Consider the following 19573-nt stretch of genomic DNA (forward strand, 5'->3'; position numbering starts at 1 on the left):
TAGAGGAGATGAATACAGGAACAGAGTAGAGGAGATGAATACAGGAACAGAGTAGAGGAGATGAATACAGGAACAGAGTAGAGGAGATGAATACAGAAACAGAGTAGAGGAGATGAATACAGGAACAGAGTAGAGGAGATGAATACAGGAACAGAGTAGAGGAGATGAATACAGGAACAGAGTAGAGGAGATGAAAGATGAATACAGGAACAGAGTAGAGGAGATGAATACTGGAACAGAGTAGAGGAGATGAATACAGGAACAGAGTAGATGAGATGAATACAGGAACAGAGTAGAGGAGATGAATACTGGAACAGAGTAGAGGAGATGAATACTGGAACAGAGTAGAGGAGATGAATACAGGAACAGAGTAGAGGAGATGAATACAGGAACAGAGTAGAGGAGATGAATACAGGAACAGAGTAGAGGAGATGAATACAGGAACAGAGTAGAGGAGATGAATACAGGAACAGAGTAGAGGAGATGAATACTGGAACAGAGTAGAGGAGATGAATACTGGAACAGAGTAGAGGAGATGAATACAGGAACAGAGTAGAAGAGATGAATACGGAAACTAGATGGATTGAGGAAAGGAGAAGAGAGGAGGGGAGGGGAAAGAGACATTGTGAGATGGAATAAAGAGGGTAGAGGAGAGGTGAAGGGAGGAGAGTTCTGAGGAGGAGAGAGAGAGGGGGACAGGACAGAACAGGAGAGGATGATGACTTTCGGCTCCAAAGGCCTCAAGGTGGATCTGGCTGCCCATGTGTAAACAGCAGATGTGAAACACACACACTTGCCTCTGGCTGTTGAGGATACCTTATCCAAGAGCTCTGTCTACCTGTGTCGTTGAGGATCGCATATCCAACAGCTCTGTCTACCTGTGTCTGTGAGGATAGATTATCCACAAGCTCTGTCTTCCTGTGCTTTTGAGGATAGCTCATCCAAGAGGTCAGAGACCTGGCAATGTGGTAGAGGTCAGATACGTAGCAGTGTGGTAGAGGTCAGATACCTAGCAGTGTGGTAGAGATCAGATACCTAGCAGTTTGGTAAAGATCAGATACTTAGCAGTGTGGTAGAGGTCAGAGACCTAGCAGTGTGGTAGAGGTCAGATACCTAGCAGTGTAGTAGAGGTCAGATACCTAGCAGTGTGGTAGAGGTCAGAGACCTGGCAGTGTGGTAGAGGTCAGATACCTAGCAGTGTGGTAGAGGTCAGATACCTAGCAGTGTGGTAGAGGTCAGAGACCTGGCAGTGTGGTAGAGGTCAGATACCTAGCAGTGTGGTAGAGGTCAGATACCTAGCAGTGTGGTAGAGGTCAGAGACCTAGCAGTGTGGTAGAGGTCAGATACCTAGCAGTGTGGTAGAGGTCAGAGACCTAGCAGTGTGGTAGAGGTCAGATACCTAGCAGTGTGGTAGAGGTCAGATACCTGGCAATGTGGTAGAGGTCAGATACCTGGCAGTGTGGTAGAGGTCAGATACTTAGCAGTGTGGTAGAGATCAGAGACCTAGCAGTGTGGTAGAGGTCAGAGACCTGGCAGTGTGGTAGAGGTCAGATACCTAGCAGTGTGGTAGAGGTCAGATACCTAGCAGTGTGGTAGAGGTCAGATACCTGGCAGTGTGGTAGAGGTCAGATACCTAGCAGTGTGGTAGAGGTCAGAGACCTAGCAGTGTGGTAGAGGTCAGATACCTAGCAGTGTGGTAGAGGTCAGATACCTGGCAATGTGGTAGAGGTCAGATACCTGGCAGTGTGGTAGAGGTCAGAGACCTAGCAGTGTGGTAGAGGTCAGATACCTAGCAGTGTGGTAGAGGTCAGATACCTAGCAGTGTAGTAGAGGTCAGATACCTAGCAGTGTGGTAGAGGTCAGATACCTAGCAGTGTGGTAGAGGTCAGAGACCTAGCAGTGTGGTAGAGGTCAGAGACCTAGCAGTGTAGTAGAGGTCAGATACCTAGCAGTGTGGTAGAGGTCAGATACCTGGCAGTGTAGTAGAGGTCAGATACCTGGCAGTGTAGTAGAGGTCAGATACCTAGCAGTGTGGTAGAGATCAGATACCTAGCAGTTTGGTAAAGATCAGATACCTAGCAGTTTGGTAAAGATCAGATACTTAGCAGTGTGGTAGAGGTCAGATACCTGGCAGTGTGGTAGAGGTCAGATACCTAGCAGTGTAGTAGAGGTCAGATACCTAGCAGTGTGGTAGAGGTCAGATACCTAGCAGTGTGGTAGAGGTCAGATACCTAGCAGTATGGTAGAGGTCAGATACCTAGCAGTGTGGTAGAGGTCAGATACCTAGCAGTTTGGTAGAGGTCAGATACCTAGCAGTGTGGTAGAGGTCAGATACCTAGCAGTTTGGTAGAGGTCAGATACCTGGCAGTTTGGTAGAGGTCAGAGACCTAGCAGTGTGGTAGAGGTCAGATACCTAGCAGTTTGGTAGAGGTCAGAGACCTAGCAGTGTGGTAGAGGTCAGATACCTAGCAGTTTGGTAGAGGTCAGAGACCTAGCAGTGTGGTAGAGGTCAGATACCTAGCAGTTTGGTAGAGGTCAGATACCTAGCAGTGTGGTAGAGGTCAGATACCTAGCAGTTTGGTAGAGGTCAGATACCTGGCAGTGTGGTAGAGGTCAGATACCTAGCAGTGTGGTAGAGATCAGATACCTGGCAGTGTGGTAGAGGTCAGATACCTAGCAGTGTAATAGAGGTCAGATACCTAGCAGTGTGGTAGAGGTCAGATACCTAGCAGTGTAATAGAGGTCAGATACCTAGCAGTGTAATAGAGGTCAGAGCCCTGGCAGTGTGGCAGATGTCAGAGCCCTGGCAGTGTGGTAGAGGTCAGAGACCTGGCAGTGTGGTAGAGGTCAGATACCTAGCAGTGTGGTAGAGGTCAGATACCTAGCAGTGCAGTAGAGGTCAGATACCTAGCAGTGTGGTAGAGGTCAGATACCTAGCAGTGTAATAGAGGTCAGATACCTAGCAGTGTGGTAGAGGTCAGATACCTAGCAGTGTAATAGAGGTCAGATACCTAGCAGTGTAATAGAGGTCAGAGCCCTGGCAGTGTGGCAGATGTCAGAGCCCTGGCAGTGTGGTAGAGGTCAGAGACCTGGCAGTGTGGTAGAGGTCAGATACCTAGCAGTGTGGTAGAGGTCCGATACCTAGCAGTGTAGTAGAGGTCAGAGACCTAGCAGTGTGGCAGAGGTCAGAGCCCTGGCAGTGTGGTAGAGGTCAGATACCTAGCAGTGTGGTAGAGGTCAGATATCTAGCAGTGTGGTAGAGGTCAGAGACCTGGCAGTGTGGTAGAGGTCAGATACCTAGCAGTGTGGTAGAGGTCAGATACCTAGCAGTGTGGTAGAGGTCAGATACCTGGCAGTGTGGTAGAGGTCAGATACCTGGCAGTGTGGTAGAGGTCAGATACCTAGCAGTGTGGTAGAGGTCAGATACCTAGCAGTGTGGTAGAGGTCAGAGACCTGGCAGTGTGGTAGAGGTCAGATACCTAGCAGTTTGGTAGAGGTCAGATACCTGGCAGCGTGGTAGAGGTCAGATACCTGGCAGTGTGGTAGAGGTCAGATACCTAGCAGTGTGGTAGAGGTCAGATACCTAGCAGTGTGGTAGAGGTCAGAGACCTAGCAGTGTGGTAGAGGTCAGATACCTAGCAGTTTGGTAGAGGTCAGATACCTGGCAGTGTGGTAGAGGTCAGATACCTAGCAGTGTGGTAGAGATCAGATACCTGGCAGTGTGGTAGAGGTCAGATACCTAGCAGTGTAATAGAGGTCAGATACCTAGCAGTGTGGTAGAGGTCAGATACCTAGCAGTGTAATAGAGGTCAGATACCTAGCAGTGTAATAGAGGTCAGAGCCCTGGCAGTGTGGCAGATGTCAGAGCCCTGGCAGTGTGGTAGAGGTCAGAGACCTGGCAGTGTGGTAGAGGTCAGATACCTAGCAGTGTGGTAGAGGTCAGATACCTAGCAGTGTAGTAGAGGTCAGATACCTAGCAGTGTGGTAGAGGTCAGATACCTAGCAGTGTAATAGAGGTCAGATACCTAGCAGTGTGGTAGAGGTCAGATACCTAGCAGTGTAATAGAGGTCAGATACCTAGCAGTGTAATAGAGGTCAGAGCCCTGGCAGTGTGGCAGATGTCAGAGCCCTGGCAGTGTGGTAGAGGTCAGAGACCTGGCAGTGTAGTAGAGGTCAGATACCTAGCAGTGTGGTAGAGGTCAGATACCTAGCAGTGTAGTAGAGGTCAGAGACCTAGCAGTGTGGCAGAGGTCAGAGCCCTGGCAGTGTGGTAGAGGTCAGATACCTAGCAGTGTGGTAGAGGTCAGATACCTAGCAGTGTGGTAGAGGTCAGAGACCTGGCAGTGTGGTAGAGGTCAGATACCTAGCAGTGTGGTAGAGGTCAGATACCTAGCAGTGTGGTAGAGGTCAGATACCTGGCAGTGTGGTAGAGGTCAGATACCTGGCAGTGTGGTAGAGGTCAGATACCTAGCAGTGTGGTAGAGGTCAGATACCTAGCAGTGTGGCAGAGGTCAGAGACCTGGCAGTGTGGTAGAGGTCAGATACCTAGCAGTGTGGTAGAGGTCAGAGACCTAGCAGTGTGGTAGAGGTCAGATACCTGGCAGTATGGTAGAGGTCAGATACCTAGCAGTGTGGTAGAGGTCAGATACCTGGCAGTGTGGTAGAGGTCAGATACCTGGCAGTGTGGTAGAGGTCAGATACCTGGCAGTGTGGCAGATGTCAGAGCCCTGGCAGTGTGGTAGAGGTCAGAGACCTGGCAGTGTGGTAGAGGTCAGATACCTAGCAGTGTGGTAGAGGTCAGATACCTAGCAGTGTAGTAGAGGTCAGAGACCTAGCAGTGTGGCAGAGGTCAGAGCCCTGGCAGTGTGGTAGAGGTCAGATACCTAGCAGTGTGGTAGAGGTCAGATACCTAGCAGTGTGGTAGAGGTCAGAGACCTGGCAGTGTGGTAGAGGTCAGATACCTAGCAGTGTGGTAGAGGTCAGATACCTAGCAGTGTGGTAGAGGTCAGATACCTGGCAGTGTGGTAGAGGTCAGATACCTGGCAGTGTGGTAGAGGTCAGATACCTAGCAGTGTGGTAGAGGTCAGATACCTAGCAGTGTGGTAGAGGTCAGAGACCTGGCAGTGTGGTAGAGGTCAGATACCTAGCAGTTTGGTAGAGGTCAGATACCTGGCAGTGTGGTAGAGGTCAGATACCTGGCAGTGTGGTAGAGGTCAGATACCTAGCAGTGTGGTAGAGGTCAGATACCTAGCAGTGTGGTAGAGGTCAGAGACCTAGCAGTGTGGTAGAGGTCAGATACCTAGCAGTTTGGTAGAGGTCAGATACCTGGCAGTGTGGTAGAGGTCAGATACCTAGCAGTGTGGTAGAGATCAGATACCTGGCAGTGTGGTAGAGGTCAGATACCTAGCAGTGTAATAGAGGTCAGATACCTAGCAGTGTGGTAGAGGTCAGATACCTAGCAGTGTAATAGAGGTCAGATACCTAGCAGTGTAATAGAGGTCAGAGCCCTGGCAGTGTGGCAGATGTCAGAGCCCTGGCAGTGTGGTAGAGGTCAGAGACCTGGCAGTGTGGTAGAGGTCAGATACCTAGCAGTGTGGTAGAGGTCAGATACCTAGCAGTGTAGTAGAGGTCAGATACCTAGCAGTGTGGTAGAGGTCAGATACCTAGCAGTGTAATAGAGGTCAGATACCTAGCAGTGTGGTAGATGTCAGATACCTAGCAGTGTAATAGAGGTCAGATACCTAGCAGTGTAATAGAGGTCAGAGCCCTGGCAGTGTGGCAGATGTCAGAGCCCTGTCAGTGTGGTAGAGGTCAGAGACCTGGCAGTGTAGTAGAGGTCAGATACCTAGCAGTGTGGTAGAGGTCAGATACCTAGCAGTGTAGTAGAGGTCAGAGACCTAGCAGTGTGGCAGAGGTCAGAGCCCTGGCAGTGTGGTAGAGGTCAGATACCTAGCAGTGTGGTAGAGGTCAGATACCTAGCAGTGTGGTAGAGGTCAGATACCTAGCAGTGTGGTAGAGGTCAGATACCTGGCAGTGTGGTAGAGGTCAGATACCTAGCAGTGTGGTAGAGGTCAGATGCCTAGCAGTGTGGCAGAGGTCAGAGACCTGGCAGTGTGGTAGAGGTCAGATACCTAGCAGTGTGGTAGAGGTCAGAGACCTAGCAGTGTGGTAGAGGTCAGATACCTGGCAGTGTGGTAGAGGTCAGATACCTAGCAGTGTGGTAGAGGTCAGATACTTGGCAGTGTGGTAGAGGTCAGATACCTGGCAGTGTGGTAGAGGTCAGATACTTGGCAGTGTGGTAGAGGTCAGATACCTAGCAGTGTGGTAGAGGTCAGATACTTGGCAGTGTGGTAGAGGTCAGATACCTAGCAGTGTGGTAGAGGTCAGATACTTGGCAGTGTGGTAGAGGTCAGATACCTAGCAGTGTGGTAGAGGTCAGAGACCTAGCAGTGTGGTAGAGGTCAGATACCTGGCAGTGTGGTAGAGGTCAGATACCTAGCAGTGTGGTAGAGGTCAGATACCTAGCAGTGTGGTAGAGGTCAGATACCTAGCAGTGTGGTAGAGGTCAGATACCTGGCAGTGTGGTAGAGGTCAGATACCTGGCAGTGTGGTAGAGGTCAGATACCTGGCAGTGTGGTAGAGGTCAGATACCTGGCAGTGTGGTAGAGATCAGAGACCTAGCAGTGTGGTAGAGGTCAGAGACCTGGCAGTGTGGCAGAGGTCAGATACCTAGCAGTGTAGTAGAGGTCAGAGACCTAGCAGTGTGGTAGAGGTCAGATACCTAGCAGTTTGGTAGAGGTCAGATACCTGGCAGTGTTTGTAGAGGTCAGATACCTGGCAGTGTTATGACAGGACAACCTCTCCCTCAACATCAGCAAGACAGATGAGCTGACAGTGGACAAGAGGAACCAGAGGGCAGAGCACAACCCCGTCCACATTGACAGGGCTGTGGTGGAGCGGGTCGAGAGCTTCAAGTTCCTTGGTGTTCACATCACTAAGTAATTCAAATGGTCCACACACACCAACAAGGGAGCATGACAGCGCCTCGTCCCCCTCAGGAGGCTGAATAGATTTGGCCTGGGCCCTGAGATCCTCAAAAAGTTTTACAGCTGCACCATTGAGAGCATCTTGAGTGGCTGCAGCACTGCTTGGTATGGCAAATGCAAGGCACCCAACCTCAAGGCGCAACAGTGTGGTGTGTATGGCCCAATTCATCACAGGGGCCGGCCTCCCTGCCATCCAGGACCTCTATACCAGGCGGTGTCAGAAGAATCCGCAAAGAGTTGTCAAAGACTCCAGCCACCCAAGCCATAAACTGTTCTCTTCCCTACAAACACACACACATACACATGTTGGTACACACATGCACGTACAGTACACAAGCACACACAAAAGAATGCATGCACGCATACATAAATACACACACACACAAACATAAACACACACACATACACTCACACACTCTTTGCTTTTCCATTACCCTTTGTTTATACTGCTGGACTGCTGGTTGGACTCAGGCGTTTGAAGGCTGCCTCTCATTGTGACTCCAGATGTCATGAATATAATGTTGTTATTCATTTAAAGCAGGAAGGCCCGTCTGATAGAGAATATCTGTTGTTACAGTCGCCACAGGGCAGCTCCAATACCACAACAACCTTATCTAACTTCACTACATTGATACTCTGTCTGTCTGTCTGTATGCCTATCTGCCTGTCTGTCTGTGTCTGTCTGTCTGTCTGTCTGTCTGTCTGTCTGTCTGTCTGTCTGTCTGTCTGTCTGTCTGTGTCTCTCTGTCTGTCTGTCTGTCTGTCTGTCTGTCTGTCTGTCTGTCTGTCTGTCTGTCTGTCTGTCTGTGTCTGTCTGTCTGCCTGTCTGTCTGTCTGTCTGTCTGTCTGTCTGTCTGTCTTTCTGTGTCTGTCTGTCTGTCTTAAAAGGCGCACTCAACGAGATGACACTGTCATGCATATTATACACCCTGCTCTGGCTGCCTCCCCAAAATGATGACACTATGTTCATCTGTGGGTCCTCAAATGAGTAGAGAGATAGATAGATGTGTTGACTGCAGTATGTCACTTTGTTGAACTCTGTGTCTCTAGTTTGTAGTTGACATTTGAGCAGTAGGCTTGGGAGCAGAACAGAACAGAGCGGTTCTGAGCATGTTGTTGTCATAGCGATGGAAGAAATGTCCTAGCAATTTCCTGCTGTTTCACTCCTTTGTTTAAACTGCCATTTTTAGGTCCCGCCTTCTTTATGTTCTTATGCAAACAGGAGATGAGGAGAGAACACTGGCATAAAACACACCCCCACAGCCCCGGAAATGTAAAAAAAAAAAAAAAAAGAAAGCTAAATGTTCTCTCAGCCTCATGGCAAAATGTATATTATTATACTTTTATCATATTTAGGCAATAAGAAACAGCAAATACCCATCCACTCTGCTTAACATACCATATCCCCCTCATCACAAACACACACACACACACACACACACACACACACACACACACACACACACACACACTTCCTCTCAACATAAACTCTAATTATATATACACATAACTATTCTTTCATACACCATATCCTCCTCTTCCTCTTTCTCTCTTCCTTCCTTTCCCTCTTCCTTCCTCTTTCTCTTCCTTTCTCTCTCTCTTCCTCGTTCTCTTCCTTCCTCTTTCTCTTCCTTCTTCTTCCGCCTCTTCCTTCCTCTCTATTTTCCTTCCTCTCTCTTCCTTCCTCTTTCTCTTCCTTCCTCTTCCTCTTCCTTCCTTTCTCTTCCTTCCTCTTTCTCTTCCTTCCTCTTCTCTTCCTTCCTCTTTCTCATCCGTTATCTCACTCTTCCTTTCTCTTTCTCTTCTTTCCTCTTTCTCTTCCTTCCTCCTTTCTCTTCCTTTCTCTCACTCTTCCTTCCTCTTTCTTCTAATCTTTGTTTCATTCTCCTCCCTTTCTCTGTTCTGCATTCATCTCTCTTTCATCAACTCACTTGCTTTGTATTTTCTCTGCCCGCTATTTTCCTTTCTTTCTTTCATTCTCCCTTTTTTTAAATCTCCAACCAGCTTTCCGTCTCGCCTTCTTTGCTGCTCCCTCCCTCCCTCCCTCCCTCCCTCCCTCCCTCCCTCCCTCCCTCCCTCCCTCCCTCCCTCCCTCCCTCCCTCCCTCCCTTCCTCCCTCCCTCCCTCCCTCCCTCCCTCCCCCCTCCCTCCTTCCCTCTCCCTCTACTCTCTCTCCCCCCTCCCTCTCCCTCTGCTCTCCCCCCTCTCTCTCCCCCTCCCTCCCTCTCCCTCTACCCTCCCTCCCTCTCCCTCTACTCTCTCTCCCCTTCCCTCCCTCCCTCTCCCTCTACTCTCTCTCCCCCCTCTCTCTCCCTCTACTCTCTCCCCCTCTCCCTCTACTCTCTCTCCCCCTCCCTCCCTCTCCCTCTACTCTCTCTCCCCCTCCCTCCCTCTCCCTCTACTCTCTCTCTCCCTCCCTCCCTCTCCCTCTACTCTCTCTCCCCCCTCTCTCTCCCCCTCCCTCGCCCTCTACCCCCCCACTCTCTCCCCCCGCTCTCTCTCTCTCTATCCTCCTTCCCCCTCTCTCTTTCTCTACTCTCTCTCCCCCTTTCCTCTCTCTTTTCTCTCTATCCCCCTCCCTCTCTCTCTCTACTCCCTCTCCCTCTCCCTCTACTCTCTCTCCCCCTTTCCTCTCTCTTTTCTCTCTATCCCCCTCCCTCTCTCTCTCTACTCCCTCTCCCTCTCCCTCTACTCTCTCTCCCCCTTCCCCCCCCTCTCTCTCTCGCTCTCTCTCTCTCTCTCTCTCTCTCACCCTCCCTCACTCTGTCTCCACTCTCACTCCCTCCCTCCCTCTCTCTCCCCTTCCCTCCTTCCCTCTCCCTCTACTCTCTCTCCCCCCTCCCTCTCCCTCTACTCTCCCCCCTCTCTCTCCCCCTCCCTCCCTCTCCCTCTACCCTCCCTCCCTCTCCCTCTACTCTCTCTCCCCTTCCCTCCCTCCCTCTCCCTCTACTCTCTCTCCCCCCTCTCTCTCCCTCTACTCTCTCCCCCTCTCCCTCTACTCTCTCTCCCCCTCCCTCCCTCTCCCTCTACTCTCTCTCCCCCTCCCTCCCTCTCCCTCTACTCTCTCTCCCCCTCCCTCGCCCTCTACCCCCCCACTCTCTCCCCCCGCTCTCCCTCTCTCTATCCTCCTTCCCCCTCTCTCTTTCTCTACTCTCTCTCCCCCTTTCCTCTCTCTTTTCTCTCTATCCCCCTCCCTCTCTCTCTCTACTCCCTCTCCCTCTCCCTCTACTCTCTCTCCCCCTTCCCCCCCCTCTCTCTCTCGCTCTCTCTCTCTCTCTCACCCTCCCTCTCTCTGTCTCCACTCTCCCTCCCTCCCATTCCCCCTCTTGCGGTGTATTTGAAGATATTCTTCATATTTGTGTGGTAGCTGTGGAGGAGCAGTGCTGTGGCCCCTGGGCCTGCTATTTGTATGGTGTAACTGTCTCTAGCTAGGAGCCTGCAGACTCAGAGCTCAGCTGACACACTGGGTTAGGCTGAAGCACATTGTGTGTTTACTCTCTCCACATTCTGCCTTTACAAACAAATCATTCTTGTTCATTTAGTTTTCTAGTCCTGGGGAGAGAGAGGCAGCACTTGGAGAGTGGGAGGGGAGGAGGGCCATTTCCTGGAACTGGCTTCTGTAGTATGGCCGGGGGGTGTGTGTGTGCGTGTGTGTGTTAAAATGTGTGCTTAGAGCAGTGTGTGTGTGTTTGTGTAAATGTGTGTGTGTTTGTGTAAATGTGTGTGTGTTTGTGTAAATGTGTGTGTGTTTGTGTAAATGTGTGTGTGTTTGTGTAAATGTGTGTGTGTTTGTGTAAATGTGTGTGTGTTTGTGTAAATGTGTGTGTGTTTGTGTAAATGTGTGTGTGTTTGTGTAAATGTGTGTGTGTTTGTGTAAATGTGTGTGTGTTTGTGTAAATGTGTGTGTTTTTGTGTAAATGTGTGTGTGTTTGTGTAAATGTGTGTGTGTTTGTGTAAATGTGTGTGTGTTTAAAAATGTGCGGGTGTTTGTGTGCGTTTTTCGTGCATGTGCTTCTATGTTATGAGATTGTGTGATTGGAGCACGTGTGTGTGCATGTTTGTGTGTTTATGGTGGGCCTAGTGAGTCTCCTATGGGATGCCTGTGTCCTATGGGTGTTGCTGTGAAGCAGCAGATCAGGAGATAAAATGCTGGAGAACATTGATGTTCTAATCGGATAGAAGACTGGAGAACATTGATGTTCTAATTGGATAGAAGACTGGAGAACATTAATGCTCTAATTGGATAGAAGACTGGAGAACATTAATGCTCTAATTGTATAGAAGACTGGAGAACATTAATGCTCTAATTGGATAGAAGACTGGAGAACATTAATGCTCTAATTGGATAGAAGACTGGAGAACATTAATGCTCTAATTGGATAGAATACTGGAGAACATTAATGCTCTAATTGATGTTCTAATATTATAACATGGCGCCGACAGAGATGGTCGCCTCACTTCGAGTTCTTAGGAAACTATGCAGTATTTAGTGTTTTTATTTGTTATTTCTCACATTGTTACCCCAGGAAATCTTACGTCCTATTACATACAGCCAGGAATAACTATTGGATATAAGAGCAACGTCATCTTACCAACATTACGACCAGGAATACAACTTTCCCGAAGCGGATCCTCTGTTCGGACCACCACCCAGGACAATGGATCTAATTCCAGTAGGCAATCAAAAACAACGAAGGGGCAGACGAAGCGGCCACCTGTAGACATGCACATCACACATACACAATGACATACACACTGACATACACACTGACATACACACTGACATACACACTGACATACACAATGACATACACACTGACATACACACTGACATACACAATGACATACACACTGACATACACACTGACATACACACTGACATACACAATGACATACACACTGACATACACAATGACATACACACTGACATACACACTGACATACACAATGACATACACACTGACATACACACTGACATACACACTGACATACACACTGACATACACAATGACATACACAATGATATACACAATGACATACACACTGACATACACACTGACATACACAATGACATACACAATGATATACACATTGACATACACACTGACATACACAATGACATACACACTGACATACACACTGACATACACAATGACATACACACTGACATACACAATGACATACACAATGATATACACATTGACATACACACTGACATACACAATGACATACACACTGACATACACAATGACATACACAATGATATACACATTGACATACACACTGACATACACAATGACATACACATTGACATACACACTGACATACACAATGACATACACACTGACATACACAATGACATACACAATGACATACACAATGATATACACATTGACATACACAATGACATACACAATGACATACACATTGACATACACACTGACATACACAATGACATACACATTGACATACACACTGACATACACAATGACATACACACTGACATACACACTGACATACACAATGACATACACAATGATATACACATTGACATACACACTGACATACACAATGACATACACACTGACATACACAATGACATACACAATGACATACACAATGATATACACATTGACATACACACTGAAATACACACTGACATACACACTGACATACACACTGACATACACACTGACATACACATTAACATACACACTGACATACACACTGACATACACACTGACATACACATTAACATACACACTGACATACACAATGACATACACACTGACATACACATTAACATACACACTGACATACACACTGACATACACAATGAAATACACACTGACATACACACTGACATACACACTGACATACACACTGACATACACACTGACATACACACTGACATACACATTAACATACACACTGACATACACAATGACATACACACTGACATACACATTAACATACACACTGACATACACACTGACATACACACTGACATACACAATGAAATACACAATGAAATACACAATTAAAAACATGATTATGGTGCTCTTCATACATACTGTGTATATGTTATGACATATTGTAGGCAAAATATGTCAATTATATAAGTACTCTATGAATATTATAAGAAAAGGGTATGTTCTGACAATGTAACCTCAACAAAAGAAATGCTTTCCTTATAGGGTTCACATTGTTTTAAAAGTCAAGAAGGGAGGACAGTGTAGGAGTGGAGAGGGATGAGAGGAGGAGGGAGGACAGTGTAGGAGTGGAGAGGGATGAGAGGAGGAGGGAGGACAGTGTAGGAGTGGAGAGAGGGATGAGAGAAGGAGGGAGGACAGTGTAGGAGTGGAAAGGTATGAGAGGAGGAGGGAGGACAGTGTAGGAGTCGAAAGGTATGAGAGGAGGAGGGAGGACAGTGTAGGAGTCGATAGGTATGAGAGGAGGAGGGAGGACAGTGTAGGAGTCGATAGGTATGAGAGGAGGAGGGAGGACAGTGTAGGAGTGGAGAGGGATGAGAGGAGGATGGAGGACAGTGTAGGAGTGGAAAGGGATGAGAGAAGTAGGGAGGACAGTGTAGGAGTGGAAAGAGGGATGAGAGGAGGAGGGAGGACAGTGTAGGAGTGGAGTTTGGGATGAGAGAAGGAGGGAGGACAGTGTAGGAGTGGAAAGGGATGAGAGGAGTAGGGAGGACAGTGTAGGAGTGGAAAGAGGGATGAGAGGAGGAGGGAGGACAGTGTAGGAGTTGAGAGAAGGATGAGCGGAGGAGGGAGGACAGTGTAGGAGTGGAAAGGGATGAGAGGAGGAGGGGGGAGAGTGTAGGAGTGGAAAGGGATGAGAGGAGTAGGGAGAACAGTGTAGGAGGGGAGAGAGGGATGAGAGGAGGAGGGAGGACAGTGTAGGAGTGGAAAGGGATGAGAGGAGTAGGGAGAACAGTGTAGGAGGGGAGAGAGGGATGAGAGGAGGAGGGAGGACAGTGTAGGAGTGGAAAGGGATGAGAGGAGTAGAGAGGACAGTGTAGGAGTGGAGAGGGATGAGAGGAGGAGGGAGGACAGTGTAGGAGTGGAGAGAGTGATAAGAGGAGGAGGGAGGACGGTGTAGGAGTGGAGATAGGGATGAGAGGAGGAAGGAGGGCAGTCTAGGAGTGGAGAGAGGGATGAGAGGAGAAGGGAGGACAGTGTAGGAGTGGAGAGGGACGAGAGGAGGAGGGAGGACAGTGTAGGAGTGGAGTTCCTTGATGATGCTGCAGGACTTCCTCAGGCAACGTTTTGAGGAGATGTCCTGGATGGGGGGGAGCACGGTCCCAGTGATATACTGGGCTGTCTTCACCACCCGCTGGAGGGCCTTGGGGTAGTGCACGGAGCAATTACCATAAAAGGGGCCATGATGCAACTGGTCAGGACGCTCTCGATGGTGCAGCAGTAGTAGTTGGAGAGGACTCGTGGTCTTCAGCCGTCTTAGGAAGTAGAGACGCTGTTTTGCCCTCTTGACAGGAGTGGTGGTGTTGTTGTTCCTGGTGGTGGTGTTGTTGGTCCTGGTGGTGGTGTTGTTGGTCCATGTCAAGTCCTGTGTGATGTGGACGCCGAGGAACTTAATACAGCTGAATCTCTACTGCAGTGCTCTTCCCCTCTCTGAATTCAACAATCAACTCCTTTGTTTTGCTGACGTTGAGGGAGAGGTAATTGTCCTGGCATTGTGGTTCACAATGCCAGTTCACTTACCTCCTTTATCGTCGTTGTTGATTATCTGGCCTGTAACAGTGGTGTCGTCAGCAAACCTGATGATGGAGATGGTATCGTGCAAAGCCACGGAGTGAACAGGGAGTACAGCAGAGGGCTGAGGACACACCCCTGACGGGCCCCTGTGTTGAGTCAGTATAGAGAAGGTGTTGATGCCAATCCTCACAGCCTGTGGTCTGCCCGTCAGGAAGTCCAGGACCCAGTGGCAGAGGGTGGTGTTCAGACCCAGGACTCTGAGATCGGTGTCGAACTTGGAGGGAACAACATTGTTGAATGCTGAACTGTAGTCAATGAGCAGCATTCTCACATAGGTGTTCCTGTTGTCCAGATGTGTTAGGGCCAGGTGAATGGCGATGGATCTGTTGGAGCGGTAGGCTAATTGGAGTGGGTCCAGTGTGCCTGGCATGCTGGCCAGGATGTGGGCCATGACCAGTCTCTCGAAGCGATGACCGAGGTGAGTGAGACGGGGCGATAGTCATTTGGACATCTTTGTTTTCTATGGCACTGGGAGGAGGGTGGTTTCCTGGGAGCAGGTGTGCTGTGTGTGCAACAACACTGACTCTGACTCTGCAAATGTCAAAATCCCCCCTCAGCCCTCTCCCCCTATTTTACAAACCTGGCTAAATAGTTATTCTGAGGACTGGCAGAGAATGGGAGGGAAACAGAGAGCAAGAGACGCCTGAGTGCAGCAGCACCAGGTCTCTCATTACCGTAGTGAAGCAGTTCTCTCCATTCTCTCTTCCCTGTGGCCGGTCTCTCCTCTGCTCTTCTCTCGCTCTCCATCTGATCCATTACAGAGCATGGGGGAGGTTTGGTCTCCTGTGAGGGTCAAAGAGACAGAGACAGAGACAGCATAGTGTACAGGCTTTCTTCCTTCCTTTGTTTCTTAGACTGTGGAATACAGTATTGTAGTGTGTATCTGTTATGACTGTGGAATACAGTATTGTAGTGTGTCTCTGTTATGACTGTGGAATACAGTATTGTAGTGTGTATCTGTTATGACTGTGGAATACAGTACTGTAGTGTGTATCTATGTTATGACTGTGGAGTACAGTACTGTAGTGTGTCTCTGTTATGACTGTGGAATACAGTATTGTAGTGTGTATCTGTTATGACTGTGGAATACAGTACTGTAGTGTGTATCTATGTTATGACTGTGGAGTACAGTATTGTAGTGTGTCTCTGTTATGACTGTGGAATACAGTATTGTCGTGTGTGTCTATGTTATGACTGTGGAATACAGTATTGTAGTGTGTATCTCTGTTATGACTGTGGAATACAGTACTGTAGTGTGTATCTGTTATGACTGTGGAATACAGTACTGTAGTGTGTATCTATGTTATGACTGTGGAATACAGTATTGTAGTGTGTATCTGTTATGACTGTGGAATACAGTATTGTAGTGTGTATCTATGTTATGACTGTGGAATACAGTATTGTAGTGTGTATCTCTGTTATGACTGTGGAATACAGTATTGTAGTGTGTATCTGTTATGACTGTGGAATACAGTACTGTAGTGTATCTATGTTATGACTGTGGAATACAGTATTGTCGTGTGTCTCTGTTATGACTGTGGAATACAGTATTGTAGTGTGTATCTGTGGAATACAGTATTGTAGTGTGTATCTCTGTTATGACTGTGGAATACAGTATTGTAGTGTGTATCTATGTTATGACTGTGGAATACAGTACTGTAGTGTGTATCTATGTTATGACTGTGGAATACAGTACTGTAGTGGTATCTCTGTTATGACTGTGGAATACAGTATTGTCGTGTGTGTCTCTGTTATGACTGTGGAATACAGTACTGTAGTGTGTATGTCTGTTATGACTGTGGAATACAGTACTGTAGTGTGTATGTCTGTTATGACTGTGGAATACAGTACTGTAGTGTGTCTCTGTTATGACTGTGGAATACAGTACTGTAGTGTGTATCTATGTTATGACTGTGGAATACAGTACTGTAGTGTGTATCTATGTTATGACTGTGGAATACAGTACTGTAGTGTGTATCTATGTTATGACTGTGGAATACAGTACTGTAGTGGTATCTCTGTTATGACTGTGGAATACAGTACTGTAGTGTGTATGTCTGTTATGACTGTGGAATACAGTATTGTAGTGTGTATCTCTGTTATGACTGTGGAATACAGTATTGTAGTGTGTATGTCTGTTATGACTTTAGAGTATTTTACTGGTGTGTGCTATCTCTGATATGACTGTGGAGTACAGTACTGTAGTGTGTATGTCTGTTATGACTTTAGAGTATTTTACTGGTGTGTGCTATCTCTGATATGACTGTGGAGTACAGTACTGTAGTGTGTGTCTCTGTTATGACTTTAGAGTATTTTACTGGTGTGTGCTATCTCTGATATGACTGTGGAGTACAGTACTGTAGTGTGTAGAGAGAGATAGAGACAGAGAGAGATAGAGAGAACATGAGAGAGATAAGAGAGAGCGAGGCAGAGGTGGGAAAGAGAGCGAGAGAGACATGACGACTTATTGCCTACAGCTATGTAATTCCCTCAAATCTCCAGCGTGCAGCAGGATCTAGAACCTAAAAGGGTTCTTCGGCTGTCCCCATAGCAGAACCCTTTGAAGAACCCTTTGTGGTTCCAGGTTAAACATTTATGGGTTCCATGTAGTACCCTTTCAACAGGAAAGGAACCCAAAGGAGTTATACCTGGAACCAAAAATGGTTCCAACTGGAAACAAAAAAGGATTATGCTATGGGGTCAGCTGAATAACCCTTCTGGAATTATTTTTTTGTAGGAGTGTAGGGGTCAGTAAATAACAGAGCGCAGGTTGATGTAATCCTTAATTAGCATGAGGAGAAAAAGACAGGAATAAAGAAGAGAGGAGAGAATGAAGCGATGGTCGTCATGGAGATGAGAAACAAGTGGAGGCGTCAGGCGGCAGTTGGAATGTTCTGTATCCATTCAATCAAAATCAGTGTTGTTTCCAAGCTAGCCACCAAGAAGCTGAAGCAATCAAGCAAATCACTATGTTGTGTGTCAATAAAGGAAGGGTATAGGCTATTTATGATCACTTCAAAGACCTGTCAAAAGAAGGTTACTCTCTCTTTCCCTCTCTATATTCTCTCTCTCTTCTCTTTATCTCTTCTCTGTCTCACTCAGTTGTGTGTGTTGTAAGCTTTTAGCTCATTATGAGTCAGTTAGACAGGAAGCTGGTATGAATACATGCTATTATATTCCTCTCTTCTGTTAAAGGGAAGAGAAAGGGGAGTAGAGAGAGAGAGACAGAACGAGAGAGGGAGAGGGAGAGAGAGAGAGAAAGGGAGAGAGAAAGGGAGAGAGAGAGAGAGAGAGAGAGAGAGAGAGCGAGAGAGAGCGAGAGAGAGAGAGAGAGAGAGAGAAAGGGAGAGAGAGAGAGAGAGAAGGAGAGAGAGAGAGAGGGAGAGAGAGAGAGTTTGAGTTTTAAAGAACCTTTATTGTGTCTGGGTTGGAACCCACAGCACAATGAACACTCAAACAACATAGCAGATCCCACGGGCGTCCAGGCCAACCAAGCCTTCCCAGGGGCGTCCAGGCTAACCAAGCCTTCCCAGGGGCCTCCAGGCCAACCAAGCCTTCCCAGGGGCGTCCAGGCTAACCAAGCCTTCCCAGGGGCCTCCAGGCCAACCAAGCCTTCCCAGGGGCGTCCAGGCTAACCAAGCCTTCCCAGGGGCGTCCAGGCCAACCAAGCCTTCCCAGGGGCGTCCAGGCTAACCAAGCCTTCCCAGGGGCCTCCAGGCCAACCAAGCCTTCCCAGGGGCGTCCAGGCTAACCAAGCCTTCCCAGGGGCGTCCAGGCCAACCAAGCCTTCCCAGGGGCGTCCAGGCCAACCAAGCCTTCCCAGGGGCGTCCAGGCCAACCAAGCCTTCCCAGGGGCCTCCAGGCTAACCAAGCCTTCCCAGGGGCCTCCAGGCTAACCAAGCCTTCCCAGGGGCCTCCAGGCTAACCAAGCCTTCCCAGGGGCCTCCAGGCTAACCAAGCCTTCCCAGGGGCCTCCAGGCTAACCAAGCCTTCCCAGAAGCCTCCAGGCTAACCAAGCCTTCCCAGGGGCCTCCAGGCCAACCAAGCCTTCCCAGGGGCCTCCAGGCTAACCAAGCCTTCCCAGGGGCCTCCAGGCTAACCAAGCCTTCCCAGGGGCGTCCAGGCCAACCAAGCCTTCCCAGGGGCGTCCAGGCCAACCAAGCCTTCCCAGGGGCCTCCAGGCCAACCAAGCCTTCCCAGGGGCCTCCAGGCTAACCAAGCCTTCCCAGGGGCGTCCAGGCCAACCAAGCCTTCCCAGGGGCGTCCAGGCCAACCAAGCCTTCCCAGGGGCGTCCAGGCTAACCAAGCCTTCCCAGGGGCGTCCAGGCAAACCAATCCTTCCCAGGGGCGTCCAGGCCAACCAAGCCTTCCCAGGGGCGTCCAGGCCAACCAAGCCTTCCCAGGGGCGTCCAGGCCAACCAAGCCTTCCCAGGGGCGTCCAGGCCAACCAAGCCTTCCCAGGGGCGTCCAGGCCAACCAAGCCTTCCCAGGGGCGTCCAGGCCAACCAAGCCTTCCCAGGGGCGTCCAGGCTAACCAAGCCTTCCCAGGGGCGTCCAGGCCAACCAAGCCTTCCCAGGGGCGTCCAGGCTAACCAAGCCTTCCCAGGGGCGTCCAGGCCAACCAAGCCTTCCCAGGGGCGTCCAGGCCAACCAAGCCTTCCCAGGGGCGTCCAGGCCAACCAAGCCTTCCCAGGGGCGTCCAGGCCAACCAAGCCTTCCCAGGGGCGTCCAGGCCAACCA

At 49.0% G+C, this 19573-nt stretch overlaps 1 protein-coding gene and 1 pseudogene across 1 annotated transcript in view; one reads left to right on the forward strand and one right to left on the reverse strand.

The window, feature by feature from the left end:
• The window catches only part of LOC118938758, a 117497-nt pseudogene that overhangs the window by 96127 nt on the left and 1797 nt on the right, over window positions 1-19573 (reverse strand).
• Window positions 1-19573, forward strand: part of LOC118938713 (teneurin-2-like) — a 235665-nt gene that overhangs the window by 83791 nt on the left and 132301 nt on the right. The window lies entirely within an intron of this gene.

This window comes from Oncorhynchus mykiss, chromosome 14, assembly GCF_013265735.2.
Source record: "Oncorhynchus mykiss isolate Arlee chromosome 14, USDA_OmykA_1.1, whole genome shotgun sequence".
In the NCBI taxonomy this organism is placed as follows: Eukaryota; Metazoa; Chordata; class Actinopteri; order Salmoniformes; family Salmonidae; genus Oncorhynchus; species Oncorhynchus mykiss.